Source organism: Rhodnius prolixus, unplaced genomic scaffold (assembly GCF_049639745.1).
Source record: "Rhodnius prolixus isolate KJV_2025 unplaced genomic scaffold, Rpr scaffold_4, whole genome shotgun sequence".
Taxonomy (NCBI): domain Eukaryota; kingdom Metazoa; phylum Arthropoda; class Insecta; order Hemiptera; family Reduviidae; genus Rhodnius; species Rhodnius prolixus.
The window spans coordinates 25106362-25126313 of record NW_027411614.1 but is presented as its reverse complement, the minus strand read 5'-3'; the positions used below and the strand labels follow the sequence as shown (position 1 = coordinate 25126313).

Here is a 19952-nt window from a genome sequence, read left to right as displayed (position 1 = left end):
GTGGCTTATCGTCCAACTACCAATAGGTATCGCGAACGAGAGCAAAAGCACACCCTTTACTTTAAACATTTTTTCTGACAAATAAAAAGTAGTCATACGCGAGATTCGATCTGGATATCTCCTGTTTACTAATCTACGCTTCATAACCTCTAAACCAACGTCCGCCCTAAGAAATTCTGAAAAAATATAATTTTTGAAATGAAAATATATAATGAAAAAAAGTGAACTTCTATTATTTATAAGAGAGTGAACAGTATATCAAAGACAACTTTTTCTGTTTCTAACAGAGTAACCGGAATGAAACCTATAGTCTACCTTGATTGAGTTGGCACTGTATGAATGGATGACGTCACAAGGCTGGTTAGTGAGACAAACTAGAGACAGATGGTAATCAACAGTTTGAACAATAAAACGAGGTGACAATAAAACTGTTAGTATTAATGGACGACAAATTAAGGCAGGTCAATGTGTTTATCTATCTGTTAGCAACAATACACCATGTTGACTAACAAAAACAAACATATCTAGCGCTAGTTGTATCCATTATGTTGTTAGCATGACCATCTTCATATAGCTGCTGTTCTCAACATTCTAATTACAGTGCACCATTTATATAGGTTATATTATGTGTTATTGTTTGCATTTATAATACATTTAACACAGTAATTAACACTTATAGCCATGCTTAAACAGTTAACTAATACGTAATTAAATTCTTGTAGGAAGGAAATGAAACACAATCATTATCGATAAAATTAAATTCTCTCCTTAAGTAATGGAATCACGTTACCAGATCAATAGTAGCACGACTGATCCCCTGCTTGAACTGAGCGAAGGTCGATTGCAAGCAACAATTATCAACGAATTAGTGCGGTTATAGCCAACAAGTGAAAAACTCAGTAAAACAAGCATTCTCGCCGACATGCTGCGTACGTAACGTCGAGCGGTATCCGCCGAGATGCCTAAACGGCTTTACTTGGTGAGTTCCTATGGCTGACAACATCAAAAGTGAGTAAAACCCAATGACATTTTTATAGTTCCATTTCTATTTATAAATTAAATGTGAATACTTATTGTAACATGAAGTAAATACTGCTTTTTGGGGAAATTTATCGAAACGTATGTTTCCAACGAAAAATCTATTTGATGGGAAACTCTTTTCCTGATAGAATATCGCCATGGCTGAAAACAAAGCTTCTTCAGAGATATTGGTAAGCCTGCAAAGTTTCTGCCATTGTTGAGTTAATTACAAAAGTGTCAGGTTTTCTTGTGGGGAGATTTTAGTTACCAAATTGCCTCCTATTTCACAGGTGTATTTTCCATTTACAAACGCTCTGGAGTAACTCACATCATAACTCATCTTATGATGCAATTGGTCTCAGCTAGATTACATTCTAACCATTGAAGAATTACTATAGTCATTTAGGATCACATATTGTCCGTGATTTTCATTGTCCATGTAAGACTAATTATACGTATACTAAGAACTAAGGATTTAGTCATGACCAAATTGTGCCTAACAGTGGAAACTTTATAACTCCAAATCCGAAGATTTTCTTGAGCACTGGTTTTTTAAACGATATTTTGCTAAAAAAAAGAAAAGAAAAAGTTTACTGTTTACAGTTTTTATTTTTAAAAGGAAATTTGAGATTTGGTTTCGTTCAGTTTGAATCGGTTTGATAGCCCATTTCTTTCACTCTTCGACGCATCACTCTTCCTTACAATTTAATTCCTTTTCCAGTAGTCAACGTAAGTCCGCTTTACCTTGACAGAAGACTTACATGGAACCCTCATACTCGACTTAAGAGAACAGAACTCAACAGACGCTTCCGACAACTGAAAAGACTACTCGACAACAGATCAAAATTCACTCTCGACAACAAAAGACTTATATATTAAAGCCAGTCTGGGCTTATGACATTAAACTGTGGGGTTCAACCAAACGCTCAAATCTGCAAAGGATCCAGTCCTTGTAATCTAAAATTCTTCGCTCTATAGTAAACGCTCCTTTCTACGTCACCAACCAAACCATTCACACAGACTTGAACCATTTCCTTTCGTCACACAAGATGCTAAAACACGATACAGAAAATTCATCTTAACCTTCAATCACATCACAATCCACTGGTACAACATCTATCTTCAAGAACATTTCCAGACAACACTTCTAGACATCTTAGAAGTCAGTGGCCTCGCGATCTCCTCTCTGATGAAGAGAGTCAGTAGAATGTAGAATGTTATTGGAGTGTTACCGCTGGGTAACTTCTCCACTCTAATATGTGTGATATGTTGCTTATTGTTTCCCTTGTTGCTTATAACGCAATGCGATGATTGTAACTAAATTAATGATTAAAAAAAAAAAAAAAAAAATTGTGAACTGGTATGATTTACATCATCACCAATCAAGGAAATACAAGTTTTGCGCCCAAACTAAGTCTTTTTACCAAATTGACTATCTCTCTCCCAAATAGACTTTCTCTATCTCCCAAATTTCGAAAATGACGCCCCCATTACCCCTAAATTTTACTACTTTCGACCAACAGTTTTAAAATTTACAAAAAAATAAGGATAAAGAATTGCTTTTTGATAACTATTCAACCAAGAAGCACTACCCAGCAAACAATTTAAATCTATCTATATGAACAAGTTGAACGTTCTACAAGTGGTCACAGACCTGAGCGGTTGATCGATATGGAGTGGAGTTGAATCCAACAACGTAACATATTGTGTTACCAAGTGGCCACCCGGTCTTTAGCACGCCACTAACTATGGCTTTTCTTATCATTTCATTTTATTCCATCTAATTAAAGGTTGTTGCATAGAGTAAGAAAATATCAGTATTATTTGTAACTTATCAGTATCTACCGATATCAGTTATATCAGCAGAAACGTTGTATAAGAGTTTCATTTTTAAAATATTAAGAGATTTTTATCACGGTAGAAAAAGCAATTCGGATTTTTTCAATACGTTGCGTCCAACTACTGACCAATTGGCATGATAAGGTGTGATTAGCCAACATATTGGTCTATAAATTACCCTATATACGATCGTAAGCACATTAACAATAACTGAGCTTCTTAGCAGTTCTTGTTTCTGGACCGCTCGGCTATCATGTGCATAAAAAATATAAAGCTTGAAATTTGATCTGTTTCTTGAAACGAGCACAAACGATGTGTGTTTAGTTTACAATTAGTAACCTAATCAGTGACTAAATGACTAAAGTACGATCTGCTCATGGTATCTATCACCCAACATCTTTATTTCGAATAGTATACGCTCATGTTTTCAATAACCTAGATATTACCTGGCTTCTATTTTCCAGTTGCAATGTTTGGCTGGCCACCCATCTCATTCTAGCCCATCTTTACAGTATTCTTTCAGGAAACCTTTTCTGTAAGCTATACATAATACAGGGTGTTCAGCATAAGACTACCGTAACTTCGGGAGGCGATTCTGGGCATCATTTGCAACAAAAAATTTCGTATAAACTATGGCTCGATTCGGCTCCGTTTTATAGATATTTGTAATTTCATGTTTTTTCAAGGTGTTACTACTTTTTAGCGAAACGTTGTCTATATTTCTCAAACTGTTAAAGCTACAGCAATTTCTATAAGCTCATTAGAAAGAAGGTTAAATTTCCTTTTATATAAGGTAATTTGTATTCCAAAATAATAATATTAAGTATTTTACTTTGCGGCCCAAACATAAGAAATAGCAAGTTTCTAGTTTTTTCCAAAAACTTTGACTTCATTTTTCTCAAAAATATTATGTATGTAAAAAACGTGTACTATTCATGAAAAACATCTACATACAGTCACATTTCGAAAGGTATATGATGAGTAGTGGTTATTTTAAAAATTGATGCAGAAATCTGTGATTAATTGCAAAAAAGTAGGCCTCAAAACAGCGTCGGCATTATGAAAGGAATTCACCTACCATAAGAATATAACTGATCAGAATCATCAAATCCAGTTCGATTTTTTGCAAACGTGTAATTTAATAATTTATTTATTTAAGAACTATATTCAAAAATATAAAATTTACAATACAAATAAAATAAAAAGAAGAAAATGGTGTATGAGTTTAAATGAGGGTTAGGTACCAATTTCGAAAGAAAGGATTTTCGTTTAACGAGTTTAGATCTGTGTGTTATTCTTTAGTTAATTAGAAAAATATGCTAAATATGTGAATAAAACACAGATTTTCTTGAACTACGCGCTTAAACTTTTGGAATTTACAGGTTGTGAAGTCAAAGTTTTTGGAAAAAATTATTATAACGCTATTTCTTATGTTTGGGCCAAAAAGTAAAATACTTAATATTATCATTTTGAAATATAAATTATCTTATTTAAAAGGAAATTTAACCCTCTTTCTAATGAGCTTATTGAAATTGCTGTAGCTTTAATAGTTTGAGAAATATAGGCTACTGTTTGCTAAAAAGTAGTAGTACATTGAAAAAACATAAAAATATCTAATAAACGGAGCCGAATCGAGCCATAGTTTATATGGAATTTTTTGTTGCAAATGATGCCCAGAATCGCCTCCCGAAGTTACGGTAGTCTTATGCTGAACACCCTGTATATTTCCATACTCTTGCAATCTAATTTTGTTTATAATGAGGATTTGACTTTTTGACCTACAGCTCTTACAAATATTGTTGTTTGACGTTCTTATTAACGTTTAAGGCAGTATATTTTGAATTTCGTAGTATTAGATGAAAGAATGGCTTCTCTGCGACAATTATTCCTTCGAAGCTTCTTCAATCCCTCTTCCAAGTTAAGTGCAAAGAAAAGGGTTCCGCCCCTCGTTCCCTTCAGACTAGTATTTCCCCAGTTATTCTTTTACCTTTAATCGAACAGTTTTTTTTTGTAATCTTTGATAAAATTAACTTAAAATATTAACAATGAAACGAAATCAAATATCACGCTTTTAAATATTTGAAATCATTTTGGTAGTTCACTAGTATTGAGTGTAGTTTGTAGTGAACATTTTAGAGGTTAGGGTTGGGACTGCACAATGGGGTAGCAGAATTACAGGGGGGAAAACCCGGCACCTGGCCCGGCGGAAGGCGAACTGCTGTTTCGAACCCTCCATAGTTTCTTTTTAGAACCCTCATCATTTGCCTCGCAATCACTCTGTTCAGTTACTCTTCAATCTCACCCCTCGTACAACCAGGGGAGATTTATACACATGTCTGTCTGTTATATTACTCATTTTGCTAGAACATATCTGCTCAACTTTCATAACTATTATTAAATTGTGATTCCAATAAAGGAACCTGTCCTTTGGTTTTATTGAGAGACAGGACGCTCGATTTTTTTCCTTAATTGTTGCTCTGCCTTTTGTCCGGATTCAAAACGATATATCGTACGCTTAAAATAAAATCAACTAAATTGATTTTGAGTTGTCAACGCCAATTTTTTTCTATTCTATCTCTATTTGTATTAAAACGGATTTATATTTCTAAATTTTATACATAATCCAAGTTAATAAATAAATCAATTACCTCAGCCAATTAGGAGAGACTAATTTATGAACCCAGCAAAACCAGAAAGAGTAAATGGCTGATAGAAATAGTTTCTTTAATGGAAAGAAACCAGAAAACTGTATTATAATTAATAATTCTTAATCTTTGACTTTTAAAGTAGTAAATTTGGAGTACATTAAATTTTAGAAATTATAACTTTTGAAATTAATTAATGATTTTATAATGTCAGTGCAAAATAGCAACAGGCATGTTCTTTACAGTTAGATCAACAAATTAGCGTTTTATATCGTAACTTGGATGCCAACTATATCAGCTGGACAAACAAACTGGCAAGATAATTGCTACATTTGAATAAATATTCTTTCAATACGAATATAAAATTTCGTTCTTTTTTTAGAGAGGTATAATTTTTATTATTATTTTTGTTTAGGTTATCTAGATGGTAGAGATCGGTCTAGTTTAGTTGGCTATTATAAAGAAGCTAGGCATTGCATATGTGATTGATAATGGAGTTTAATTATTAAATGTTAAGGTGTAAGTTTTAATTTTGCAATGAGATTTGATTGATTGAAGTTGAAATTGATTGCGTTTTTTCTTTCTTCGTCTTTTTTTATAATTATTTAAATTATTCAGTTCATTATTGAATTCTAACTATATCTATGAGCAAGATTCCCGCAAGGTTCTAGTTTTGGTCTTTTCTTTTCGTATTGCATTGCATATGACATTATTTCTTTCTTTTTGTTCACTGATGGCGTCAAGATCGTTCTTCGGCTATTCTCACTCAATGATCTTTGGTACTTCAATAACCTCTAATTGGGTTCTCTTCTTGATCTTAACTAACCTGATGGACGCATGTAAATACTCATAAGTGTCTTAAATTTCCCTTGCATGGAAAACAACAAACTAATTATATTTATTTCAAAAATAGATAACCAAGTCTTTAGAAGAGTGTTCTATTGCTCCTAGGATTCTGGCTTCTTCCCAGACCTTTATTTATTATATTCAATAACAGTAAAGCTGTGAAAATATTGGGTTTTCCACGTAGATATATCAAGGATTTTGCTAACATCGCTATCTAAGAAACATTGTACGCGTCACTAGTTAAATCCATTCTACAGAATGTACCAAAAGTCCCATTACCTCCGATCTAACTGGGTGCTATATTATGTTTTGTGCTCCCGGTGATATTGGGTTGTGAAAAAAAATGTCTGACGAATCAAATTATAACCTGGAGGAACGATTCGTCATGAGTACCTGGGCTCATGAACGACCTCACACTGGGAAAACCATGAGAGAGATCCAAAATGATTTTAACGTTAGATTTAATAGGGCAGCACCACCGAAACCAACAAATTTACCTTGGGAGAAGAAGCTATTTGAAACTGGTTTCATTAAGAACAGACCGCGTTCTGGAAGACCATCAACAAGAGCAGACACGTGTGCGGAAGTTGCAGCATCAGTGAAACGTTCACCCAAAAAGCGGTTTATACCTATATAGGAACGTTTAGGGCTTCGTGATCGAAACTGGTTTCAACAAGATGGGGCGCCAGATCATTTTGCAATACGTGTGAGGGAATACCTAAACAGATTGATAGGAAGAGGATCGCTAGCGTTTACTGACACCTCTGAAATGGCCACCAGAAGTCCTGATCTGACATACTGGGATAACGCATTATGGGGATAAATCAAACAAAAAGTTGCCCAGAATTCTTATCAGACAACTGAAGACCTCAAAGACGCTGTTTGGTATGCATTTGCTTCCATCACGGTGCATTCCACATCGCTCCTGGAGGAGGATAATATTGTGCCATGAAAATGACAGTGTGCACACTCCAACGCCTGGAGTAAATGATGGTTACTTGTTGTAATTTGTTTTATGCTACTTAAAAGCTTCTCTCAACATGAACACGCTGTTAAAAGAGCACTTTGCTCGGATGTTTGCAGGGGGTGTATTGGGACTTTTGCTACGTACTGTACAATATGCCTCTCCTGAACCAAATTTTTAAAATTTTCCAAAAAAAATTAAAAAAAAAATTCTGGAAACTGAATAATAATTTGATCGATCTCACTCCGCAACTTCCCGCTTTGTTTCCGTCTGCTCCGAAATACACAAACATTAATCTTAATTTAAAAACAATAGCAACAAAACAGTGAAATAAAACAGACATTTGTTAAAATATAAACAAAATCATTGAAATTTATTTACTTATCAACATCTTTTTCATTCGACATATTTTTGTAAAATTATTTACATAAAGTTCATCACAACTAATATTTACTCATTGTATACATGTGCACATATGGTAAATTACTAAACAAATTTAAAAAAATTTACATAAATATAACAAAATTACTTTGATGTAATAATAATTTACTTAAATCAACACTCTCAATAAGTCTGGCTGATAAACATGTGCAAGAAGAGGATATAGAAAGGATCAGGTGCAAACTAACATTTGGGGGTAGCCAGGTGAGATTATGGCTCGTGCTCCATATCTTCACCACACACCATAAAACATCGCCACCAATCTGTCACAATCAAGTACTCTGCCATCAGCTTGCCATCGTCTAGACTCCTTCAGTCTAGGGAGGTATCATTTACTTCCGCCTCGTACCATTTTAAATCTCTAAGGAGCGTTATTAGTGGTTAGCAAAATCATTTTATTTTTTATTTCTATTATCTGTGGGCTTATTGTGCGTATTAAAGACAACTCTGCTGAAATTGTTATTGTTAAACAAACAAATAAATAGCATCAAAGTTCTTGCTGTGACTGTTTCACCTATTTTAAGCGTCAATTTAAGCCCGGAAGTATGTACGTATACAACTTCCTCGCTCAGTGGCGGTTAAATAATGAGATAACTGTTTAAATGCATATATTTCACAAAATAAACATTTTTATCTGACGTAGAAAGAGAATTTATTGAATTTCTGACCGGTTTTGGATTTTAATCTAGTGTGGACAATTTGACTTATTGAATCAACCTCTGAAACTAAAAATATATGCGTACTTTTTACGGTATACGGTACAATATTCTGTTCCCGTTTAGTTCCAACAAACTGTTCTGTTCTACTCAAGTTCAGGACAAAGTAAACTCTGTTAAACTGACTCCAAGACTGCTATTTCTTTTATTCACGAGCCTTAAAGATGACTGTACAGAACAAACTCCTCCTCTACAAAATGGTCATCTAGCCGATGTTGCTTTACGCCTAGAGTCTGGCCTGTAGAAGAAGTACATACAAACACAATGGGACAGCTTACGCAAATGATGAGCATATTGGTCCTGAGTATTCTGGAATCCTCTTTTTCGGGAAACGTGAAACCACGGTAAAATAATTAGAGTATAAATCGCGCTTGGAAAATGGAAGGAATGGCTAGTCTGGGTTGTTGTCTTCAGTTTGGTGAGGCAAGTTATTATTTGAAGGACCAGTTCGCTGATGCTATTCTAAAGTTGGGACACACATAACCGCAGGAGGGTCTTATTTAAATATATTCATGGCCACTAGTTTGTACAATGAGTATTTTAACGAGGAAAGTGACAAATATGGTGAATATATAAGGAACAAAACTTTTTACATCCTTTAGACTTTTGAGTGAACCGTAATCGGTAATCTTTGTGAAGAGAAGCGCAAATGAGTTAAATGTTTGGAGAAAAGTGTTCCTAAAAATACTTTAGATGGAGGATCCGACGAAATATGCTCTAGAGGGAGACCAAACGAATAAGCGTGTACATCGCGTTAGGAAAATGGAAGGAACAGCGAGTCTAAGATAATGTCTTCATTATGAAGTAATAAATAAACTATAAAATACGAGGTGTGTTCAAAAAGTAACGGGAATTTTTAATTTTCGCGGGTTTGGAGAGTCTGATTGTAAATTTTTTTTTTTTATTATGTTGGTACACATGCCCCTGAAGTACGATAAAATTTTCAGTAATATTCATTGTTTACTTCTTAAGTGGCAGCCGTTAAGGTTAGACGTGTTTTTCGAGCTTGGCGATTTTTGTTTGTTAAAAAAAATGGATCAAAGAATTTGTATTAAATTTTGCATAAAAAATGAAATAAAGTGTGTGAAATGTTAATAAAGGCATATGGTGAGTCTGCTATGAGTAAAACAAGGATTTACGAGTGGTATAAGCGTTTCCAAGATGGCCGCGAAAACGTTGAAGATGACGAACGACCTGGACGTCCAAGCACATCAACAACCGATGAAAACGTGAAAAAAGTGAAAGAAATGGTTATGAACGATCGCCGAATCACAATCAGAGAAGTCGCTGATGATGTTGCCATATCAATTGGCTCATGCCATGAAATTTTTTCGGATGTTTTGGGTATGAAACGTGTGGCAGCAAAATTTGTTCCAAAATTGTTGAATTTCGAACAAAAACAGCGGAGAATGGAAGTTGCTCAAGAGTCACTCAATGAAGTCGACAACGATGCGGATCTACTGAAACGTGTTTTAACAGGTGACGAAACATGGGTTTACGGATATGATGTCGAAACTAAGGCTCAATCGTCCCAGTGGAGGCATTCTGGATCGCCAAGACCGAAAAAGGCTCGACAAGTGCGGTCGAATGTGAAGGTTATGCTCACTGTGTTCTTCGATTTTAATGGCATAGTGCATCATGAATTCTTGCCACAAGGTCAAACAATCAATAAGGAGTACTACCTACAAGTTCAACGCCGTTTGCGTGAAGCAATCCGAAAAAAACGCCCGGATTTGTGGCAAAACAATTCATGGATTTTGCACCACGATAATGCACCTGCTCACACTTCATTTCTTGTTCGTGAATTTTTGGCCAAAAACAAAACTTTAACGATGCCCCAGCCTCCATATTCGCCAGACATGGCTTCATGTGACTTTTTTCTATTTCCAAACATAAAGAGAACATTAAAAGGCCGTCGTTTTACAAGCATAGATGACATTAAAAGCGAATCGCTGAAAGAGCTGAAAGCTATCACAAAGATCGAGTTTCAGAAGTGTTTCGAGGATTGGAAAAAGCGCTGGCACAAGTGTATTGTATGCGAAGGGGACTACTTTGAAGGCGACAATATTAATGTAGATGAATAAATAAATATTTTTTTCAAAAAATGAAAATTCCCGTTACTTTTTGAACACACCTAGTATTTTTAAATTTTGTTTTAATGCTGAAATTGACCATAAACTAAAAATTCTTTCATACAGGTGATTGAAGGTATTAACTAACATTAATAATTACAGATTATAAGGCAATTTGTGTTTTTCTATTAGTCTAGGGCAATTCATAAACCTTCAGCTGGACTGCACAGAATTTATCTGTTCTTTCATCTCCACCATCACAATCTTCATCTCACATCTGAGACATTTCGGATTTGGTGGTGGTGTCCAACTTTAGTCTTTAAAGTTATATTTTTGTTTAATACTATCATTTCCTGTTTATAAATATTTCTGGATTAATTATTCTATAAATTTTAAAAGCTGCTTCAGTTTCTTTCTATTTATTGAAATAATATTAAATTTAAAGAGCTGCTTCTATAAGTATATAAAAATAGGACACGTTGGTACCACTGATATAAACAATTAATTGTTGAGTAGCAGCCTCGCAGTACGCACTGTCGCAATATGGACAACAGCTCGAACTTATGTGCTAACAGACGGGCAAGCCACAGATCTCTGGAGTGCAACAAGTGCGAACCCCTTTTGTAATGGTGGATGGAATTTATTTAGATTAATGCGCGTATCAATATGTGCATTTGGAAGTAGACATTAGAATGGGTATTACAAAAGAATGGGACACAGTTATATAGATATGGGAGGCTGTTCTAATAACCAGGTCACTTACACACCATTCGGGCGGTCACAATATCATTTTAGTCTTAATAACAAACCATCAGAGGTTTATTGAAGAATCACTATTCAATTATGTTTGCTCTATGGGTAATGAAATAACCGCATTCTTATTTATTCAATAAACAATCTTGTGACTGCCATTGCGATCAATATGACTAATTTCTTTCGAAACTTCAATTGTCCTAATTGCTTCTGAATGCAAACACGTTACTCCATGTTGAATAAGCTTAAATTCTTATAAATAAATTTTGATCAATTAGATCAAAACAGCGTTGAACAAATTAAGGAAGTTCTTATTCCTTTTGTTTTTCCAACAGAAGAGTTTTTCCATCAGATTTTCGTTCATTTTCAGAACGAGATCTTAACTGTCACTTGTCATTCGTCCGAACATTTTCACTTTTGGTCACTGATTTTTTTTTCTGGGCTTCATCAATTACTACATATTCTTTTAAAATATTTGCTAGGATATTCATCCAAACGTTTGGTCTCCCATCTAGTGCTTATTAGGAACTCTTACCTCCAGACATTTAAGCCATTTGGGCTTCTCTTCATACAGATTACCGCATACAGTTCACTTAACCTTAAACGAGGTTCTGCTTTTCCTGCACATTCAGGTCTGAAGGGCTGAAAATAGTTTTCTTCCTTATATATTCAACATATATGTCACTTTTCTCGTTAAAATACTCATTGTTCAAACTGCTGGCCATGAATGTATTTAAATGAGGCTCTCCTGCGGTTATGTGCACCAACTTTAGATGAACATCAGCGAACTGGTCCTTCAAATAATAACTTGCCTCACCAAACTGAAGACAATATCCGAGACTAGCCGTCCCTTCCATTTTCCTGGCGCAATTTATACTCTTAATGGGTATTTTACCGTAGTTTCATGTTTCTCGAAAAGGAGGATTCCAGAATCGTCTCGACAATATGTTCATCAGTTGCATAAGCTGTCCCATTGTGTTTGCACGTACTTCTATAGGTCACACTCTAGGCGGAGCAGGTGTAGAGCAACATTGGCCAGATGACCATTTTATAGAGGAGGAGTTGGTTCAGTCATCTTTAAGACTCAAGAGAGTAAAAGAAATAGCAGTCTTGGAGTCAGTTTGACTGAGTTTACTTTGTCCTGAACTTGAGTAGAACAGGACAGTTTGTTGGTACTAAACGGGAACAGAATATTGTACCGTATACCGTAAAAAGAACGCATATTTTTTTAGAATCAGTGGTTGATTCAATAAGTCAAATTGTCCACACTAGATTAAAATCCAAAACTGGTCAGAAATTCAATAAATTCTCTTTCTACGTCAGATAAAAATGTTTATTTTGTAAAATATATGCATTTAAACAGTTATCTCATTATTTAACCGCCACTGAGCGAGGAAGTTGTATACGTACATACTTCCGGGCTTAAATTGATGCTTAAAATAGGAGAAACGGTCACAGCAAGAACTTTGATGCTATTTGTTTGTTTAACAATTACAATTTCAGCAGAGTTGTCTTTAACACGCACAATAAGTTCCGTGCACCAGGTTAAAGAGATTAGTTTAAAGCACTAATTTTTCGTAGGATTTTAGTGAATAAATGTACTAACTGTATAATCAGGACACTCACTAGGAATTACATTTTTACTAAGTTCTAAGGAAAGGGGAAGATTTGGGGACTTGGTCTTGAGGATTGTATTAGAACATTGTGTTTGCTCGCTTGGTTATAAGCCCACCCGCTAAGATAGCCACTTAATTATAAGTATTGCAATATAATGTACTACAGCAATTTCCACTGAGCGTCAATTTTGAAAGCGTGAATAGCCAAAATTGCTGAAGAGGTTTCGAACATCACTGCCAGAATTCCAAAATCGTTTCTAGTCTACCTTGATGTAAGAATGATTTTCCTTCACTTTTGATGTGGATCTATTTTCCCATCTAGTTTGTCCCATCAAGCCAACTAATATTGTATCTTTGCCTATACAATGAACCGGATGACTAAATTGAAAAAAAAAAAAGATGCCGATTTACCTGAGAAGGACACAAAGCTATACTTTATTTGTAGCCTCTGTTAAGTGCTAGCCAGGGTAGAAATGATGGAACTCTCCAACTAGGTGAAGAGGAAACAGCTGTTGTCTCACACCGGAAGGAACAGTTGGTACACCTGCCCCACCTATGTAGCTTGGTGTACCTGGGTTTGAAACTATATAATATGTTATCATTGGATCGTAAGTTTTTTCGTTATATTATTTTATAAACTTGATATTCGGATAATTAATTTATTTAAAATAAACAGAAAAAAAATTGTTGACCTAAAGGTGATTACGTTTAGTATTATTTGTTTCTGACTGAGTGATGTAACGATGATCTACGAGGGTCGTTTGAAAAGTCTGTGCAAAAATAAAAACTACTTAATTTTTTGGGGTAAACCTTTTTTATTTTTCAACATAGTCTCCTTTTAGGCTTATACACTTCGTCCAACGCTGCTCTAGTTTGTTGATCCCTTCCGAATAGTAGGATTTGTCCAAGTCTGAAAAATAGCCATTCGTTTCTGCAATCACCTCCTCGTTTGAATAAAATCTTTTTCCCGCCAGCCATTTCTTCATATTGGGGAACAAATAGTAGTCCGAGGGAGCCAAGTCTGGAGAATAGGGGGGATGTGAAACGAGTTGGAACCCTATTTCCATTAATTTTGCGACCACAACTGCTGAGGTGTGAGCTGGTGCGTTGTCGTGATGGAAAAGGACTTTTTTGTGGGCCAATCGTGGGCGTTTTTCTTGCAGCTCGGTTTTCAAACGGTCCAATAACGATGAATAATATGCACCTGTAATAGTTTTACCCTTTTCCAGATAGTCGATGAGGATTATTCCTTGCGAATCCCAAAAGACAGTCGCCATAATCTTTCCGGCCGAAGGAACGGTCTTCGCCTTTTTTGGCGCAGATTCCCCCTTGGTAACCCATTGTTTAGATTGTTCTTTGGTCTCAGGAGTGTAGTGATGTATCAATGTTTCATCCACAGTGACGAAACGACGCTTAAAGTCATGCGGATTCTTCTGGAACAGCTGCAAACCGTCCTTGCAACACTTCACACGATTTCGTTTTTGGTCAAGCGTGAGCAATCGCGGCACCCATCTTGCGGATAGCTTTGTCATGTCCAAATGTTGATGCAAAATATTATGTACCCGTTCATTTGAGATGCCCACAGCACTAGCAATCTCACGCACCTTCACTCTTCTGTCATCCATCACCATATCATGGATTTTATCAATGATTTCTGGAGTAGTAACCTCAACAGGGCGTCCAGAACGTTCAGCGTCACTTGTGCCCATATGGCCACTCCGAAAATTTTGAAACCACTTATAAACTGTTCTAATCGAAGGTGCAGAGTCACCATAATGTTTATCAAGCTTCTCTTTAGTCTCCTGAGGCGTTTTGCCTTTCATAAAGTAGTGTTTAATCAACATACGAAATTCTTTTTCGTCCATTTTTTGAAAATCACTCGACTTCCTCGATTCAAACGAATGCCAAACACAAAGAAATCGACCGATCTGGCTGAAACTTGGTGTGTGTTCTTCCAAGAGATGCTACTAACTAAACATAATCTCGATACGCGCCAGTAGTGCTATCTCTCTGACTTTGCACGGACTTTTCAAACGACCCTCGTATCATATGACTCGCCAAGACTACCGGAAACTAGTTAAATGTGTTTTAGTTATTTCCTTTTACGCCGACCGGTCAGTGGTAAAATTCCATGTCTATAAATGAGTGAAGAACTGCTAGAAAAAAAATGGAAATTCCATTGGACTGGTTCCCTGAAAGGATGTACAATCTTAGCTCTTGGTACCTGATGCTCTTTGGAGGTAGAGCATTCCAGGTTCCGGCTGAGTTTTCCCCACAAATGTTTAGGGTACAGAAACAGGATACGGGTAAAAACAGGAAGTGACACAACATGAGACACGTGGATGGGTGATAGGATTACAATAATCTCAAACTAAGTTTTTTTAGTTTTTACTTATTACCAATTGCAGCGCAGGTTCTTTGTGGTTACAAAGGATGAATTATTCAATTTGAAAAAAAAAGCCTTATTTCTAAAGAACATTTCTTACGTAAAATTTGAATTTGAATTTTTATAAGTACTGACTAAATAAGTGTACCAATTTTTCTTTTCGTTTAAGTAGTTAAATTTTTTTGTAATTCCATCAGTAGATAGATTATCTTAGCGTTGATATGTAAAGAGGCAACGCTGTGTCCAGACACGATAGTAAACAGCGTTTAGTGGTAGGGGTAGTTGGCGACGGTTGAGGATACACAACAGATAGCGCATGCGTTTAACCTTCAGATAAATGCATTTTTGCAAGGTGACTTTAGAAATCGAACATGCAAAAAAAGTTAAAAAAATTAAAAATTAAATTTAAGCATTTTGTTGTAATAATGGTGTTGTAAATATCTATAATTGCAACTTATAATAATTTTTTTTTAAAATGAATAGAATTTTTTAATCCTTTTGATCTTTAGGAATGTTAAATGAGTATTTAAAAAATCAATTTCCCGAATTCGCCTTACGAAATACTGGGAATGAAATACAACTTTAAAATTTGCTTGACAATTTAGGTATTAACATAATGTTCGCAGGCTCCAGCAAAAAGATATTCTGCAATATTGTCAATATTTAAATCTATGATTGAGCTATAATAAAACTAACATTCTTTTAATCGTTAAATGCATGAAACGCGCTAGTTTTATAAAAAAAAAAAAATATGCAATCTCAATGAACATTTAAAAATTCTGTTAAAATGTTCGCCAATTATTCTGGGAAAAAACAAGTTTATTCAATTTACAAGTTTAAAAAATAAAATCATGTAAGTTATCTTTGTAACGGTCAAAAACCGAGCAGAAGCAATGGGGGAGGTTTAACGTACAGGTTAGGTTAGATAAGATGGATCAGCGAGAAAGATGTGTTTTGATGAGAAGGTGTACAGTGTACGCATGAAAATGGCCAGTATAGGTGTGTGACAAGAAGTGCGAAGGGCTGAGAAAGGCCACCAGCCTGGGCAGTGAGAGCCGATCTGGGCGTGGGAATGTCCCTCCGCAACAAAGCGCCCTCAGGCTTCACCTCGTGGGCAGATCTCTCTCTTTCAACAGGTACTACGTCATCCCTCACTCTAATGACGTCATTCCTTGACCAGCCCTATTTATATTTTTTTCACATCTCTTCTTTTTTTCTCAACCCTTTATTATTTTATTTTGCTTTTAAGTTGTTTTGGAGATATAATTTAAGTGGAAACAGAAGCTCTATAAAAAAACAACATTTAAAATGAGATCCTGGGAGATAAACTGTGAAGTTTTAATTAAATTAATGGTGTCAAAAAATTGATTCATTACTTTCATCACTAAACTAACCTGGGAGGTGTTCAGTTGGGATGTTCATCTGCTAGATATCACTTTGTGTACAAGGCTATACTTTAATACTACAAATGTGTAAGACTTAATATAGGTCAAACGGTGTGAAAAACGATCTTATCTCATAAAAGATGTCATGAAAATAATTTATCAAAGTTGAGGAACACTAATACTAAAAGAAAAAGTGAAATAGACTCTCACAGAAAGTAAAGGGTAGATTATAAGTAAAATAGGCAATCACAGAAAGGTTGGAAAAGTAAAATACAAGAACATTTTCTGCCAATACCGTTTTTCCAAATTTTTGGCAATTTTTTCCCCCCAAAATCTATTAGATCTGGGTTGTTGCAAAACAAAAAATTACAGTTACAAAGAAGGATTTGCTCTATATTTTAATGAAAATTTGGGAATTTTATCTTTTATAGGAAAAGAGAAAAAAATTGTCAAAGTTGTGGTGTTTTCAACGTTACGCCTTTTTCGTGCAGTTTTTTGACGATCAACCCTTATACAACTGTCCTACCTGACAGTTTTAATGATATCACAAAAAAATTAAAGGGTGGATTAAAATTTTAAAAAAAGTGTGAATCATTCACACCATCGAATTTAATATAAGGCAGTTACTGAATAAAACAAAATTCTAACTGTGGTTACTTAACAAAAACGTATATTTCAGATTGTAGGAAAATATTTCAGCAATTTAAACATTAATGATTCAGCAGGCTGTTTCCAAAAACAATTTTTTGGATAAATATATTGAAGCAAATGGTGGTAAACATTAGTCCATCTTTCGTTTCTTGTATTTGTAAGAAGGAAGAGATGTAAGTGACAATGAATTTCCTTTGGTGTCTCTGTTTACCACGGAATTTTGGCTTCATAGTTTATTCTGCAGGACTGGTAGCAAAACCATTGAATACATTAGAAACGGTCTGAATTCTTCAAGTAAAGGGTTTCAGTAGTTATTGATGGTACATCATGTTTAAAAAAAATTGGATTGACTTTCAAGTAGTCTGGTTAATCGATTTTGACCAAAATTCATTAATGAGTTGGAATCTTATACGTTTATTTCCGTTGAAATTCCAAATATTAAATGTACACTATACGCACTAAACCAAAAATGGGGTTAGGATTTAGTAAAATAGAATAAATCTAACAATTTATATGGTTACAAATGGAATAATAAAAATTGTATAGTAGTTTGCAAGAAAAATCGGAAATCTATTAAAGTTTCAATTTTCGATTGGTTAATCGATTTTCATCACTCATAAATTCGAATTGTTTCTTTTTATTTAGTTGTGAATATTATTTAAATGGAAAAACTTGTATTCTAGGAGCTCATCAAAAATCAGAAAAGCACAAAAAATAATTTTTATAAAAACAGAACGAAAGCAGAAAGTATGAGGAGAGTAGAAGACATAAGAAGCAAGCTCTAGCACTGTGGAGGAGGCAGGTGACGGTTAATGTAGTTGTTCTCTCAAACCAAGGTCAACTGGTGGCCACATCTCCCGCGCCCGCCAATACTACAACCTCCCTCCAGTTTTTACTGATATACCTCCAACTACATTTATACAAAAATTCTTTTATAATCTATATAACTCTTAAATATGTTTTAAAGTAAAAAGAGAATAATATTTATTTGCAAACCTTTTTTAAGTTTAATTTGTTACTTACCTTTTTTTTAAAAAAATAATCAATAATAGAGCTCATCTGCTTTCCAATATTCTCTACAGAATGCATTAAGTTCATTTATTTGCCGCTAGATGCCATTGGACGCTGAAGTTTTATGTTCTACTAAACGTTAGGCGCCTATTTCCTGGTCGTATCAGGAGAATTCGAAGCTAATATTTTTCGTAAAACCATCTGTTATTTACGAAATAAAATATTCATCGACGCTTATTAAGAACTTAAGCTTGTTTGTTTCTCTTAGAACGGACATAATTTTCAATCGCTGAAACTGTTAAATTGTCAAAGTTAATTAGGTAATTCCTACGACCACTATACTATTAAGGAAATGATGTATTTCTTTCTTTCCATAATGCAAAGTTCAAAAAAGCAAGAATAATTAGCAATCTGGAATATTTTGAGTTAGTTTAATTCGAAATAAGAAGAAACTAGAAAAACAGAAATATAACTCAATGAGAATGTAAATATCACGTTACTACGATACATTTTTGAGAAAATATTCGCAGTTCATGATCAAATTTGAATATTCTGTTGTAGAAAATACCAAAAATTTGAAAAAAATTAATAAATGAAATAAGAAAATGATAACTTGAAACTCATGTTCGCGTTATATTTTTCATTTTTGAAGTTCTTCTTGGTTTTTTGATTAGTATAATAATTACCTGGGCCGCCTGCGGTCTCAGAAGATGGATGGTACTTTTCAAAGGGCTGAGGAAATCAAGTTTCTAAGACTACAAAAGAAAAGATCGTAAGCAGAAATTGGTAACTTTTTTTTATGGAAACCCCGACATAAGCTATCACTCTGACAAAATGACTCGATGTACCATGAAGATGAACGCATCTAGCACAACTTAGTCACTCTTGAAGTCCCGGCTAAGGTTGCCAACTCATGTTCTGTGAGGGGGATCTCAACTAAAACGCTCATAACGTTCGATTTAGGTGATTACATAGGAGGTAAAGTTTTAAATTTGGATGTGGTTACTCCTAATATCGGGGTCCCTGAATTAGACCCAGAACTTCGACTTCGCTCTGTAAACCCTAAGAATATTCAAATACTTTGGGAGGTTTCAGTGTTAGCTATAAAGTCGGAATGGCGAAGAAGAGTTGAATTCAGGGAATTTCAGTTTATCATTGAAGATATCTTTGCTCTTTTTGACTCGTAAGAGCCAAAAATTAGCATAAAAGAATTTAACAAGTTTTTAAAAGTCTCTGAGAAGTTTTAAAAGCCCACTCTAATGTTTTAAGTGATAGATTAAATTTTAATATCTGATAGATTAATTTATCAGACTGAGAATAGAAATCATACCATTTTACTCTTTACTATTTGTTTTATCAAGACCTCCTGGAGCTTATCTTTGATAAAGTGGTCGATATCGATTCACTTGGGTCGATTTGAACATTCTAGGGGTCGATAGTTTCAATAACAAAATTATGAATCGACAACTGCAATGGTAGATCTTTCTTACTACTGCAATATCTGTTATTCCATTAGGTACCTAATAAAAAAGTAAAATAATTTAGAATAAAAAGAAAGAAGTTGCAGACCAGCAACCTGCTTTTTAGGGTCAGCGGCTACTCCAATC

The 19952-nt window shown here is 34.8% G+C and overlaps 1 long non-coding RNA gene across 1 annotated transcript in view; it reads left to right on the top strand.

Moving 5' to 3' along the window:
• The window catches only part of LOC141455374 (uncharacterized), an 80285-nt gene that overhangs the window by 47197 nt on the left and 13136 nt on the right, over positions 1–19952 (top strand). Inside the window, exon 2 of the long non-coding RNA XR_012459234.1 lies at positions 288–1008. This is a non-coding gene — a long non-coding RNA (uncharacterized lncRNA). The remainder of the gene's footprint in view (positions 1–287; positions 1009–19952) is intronic.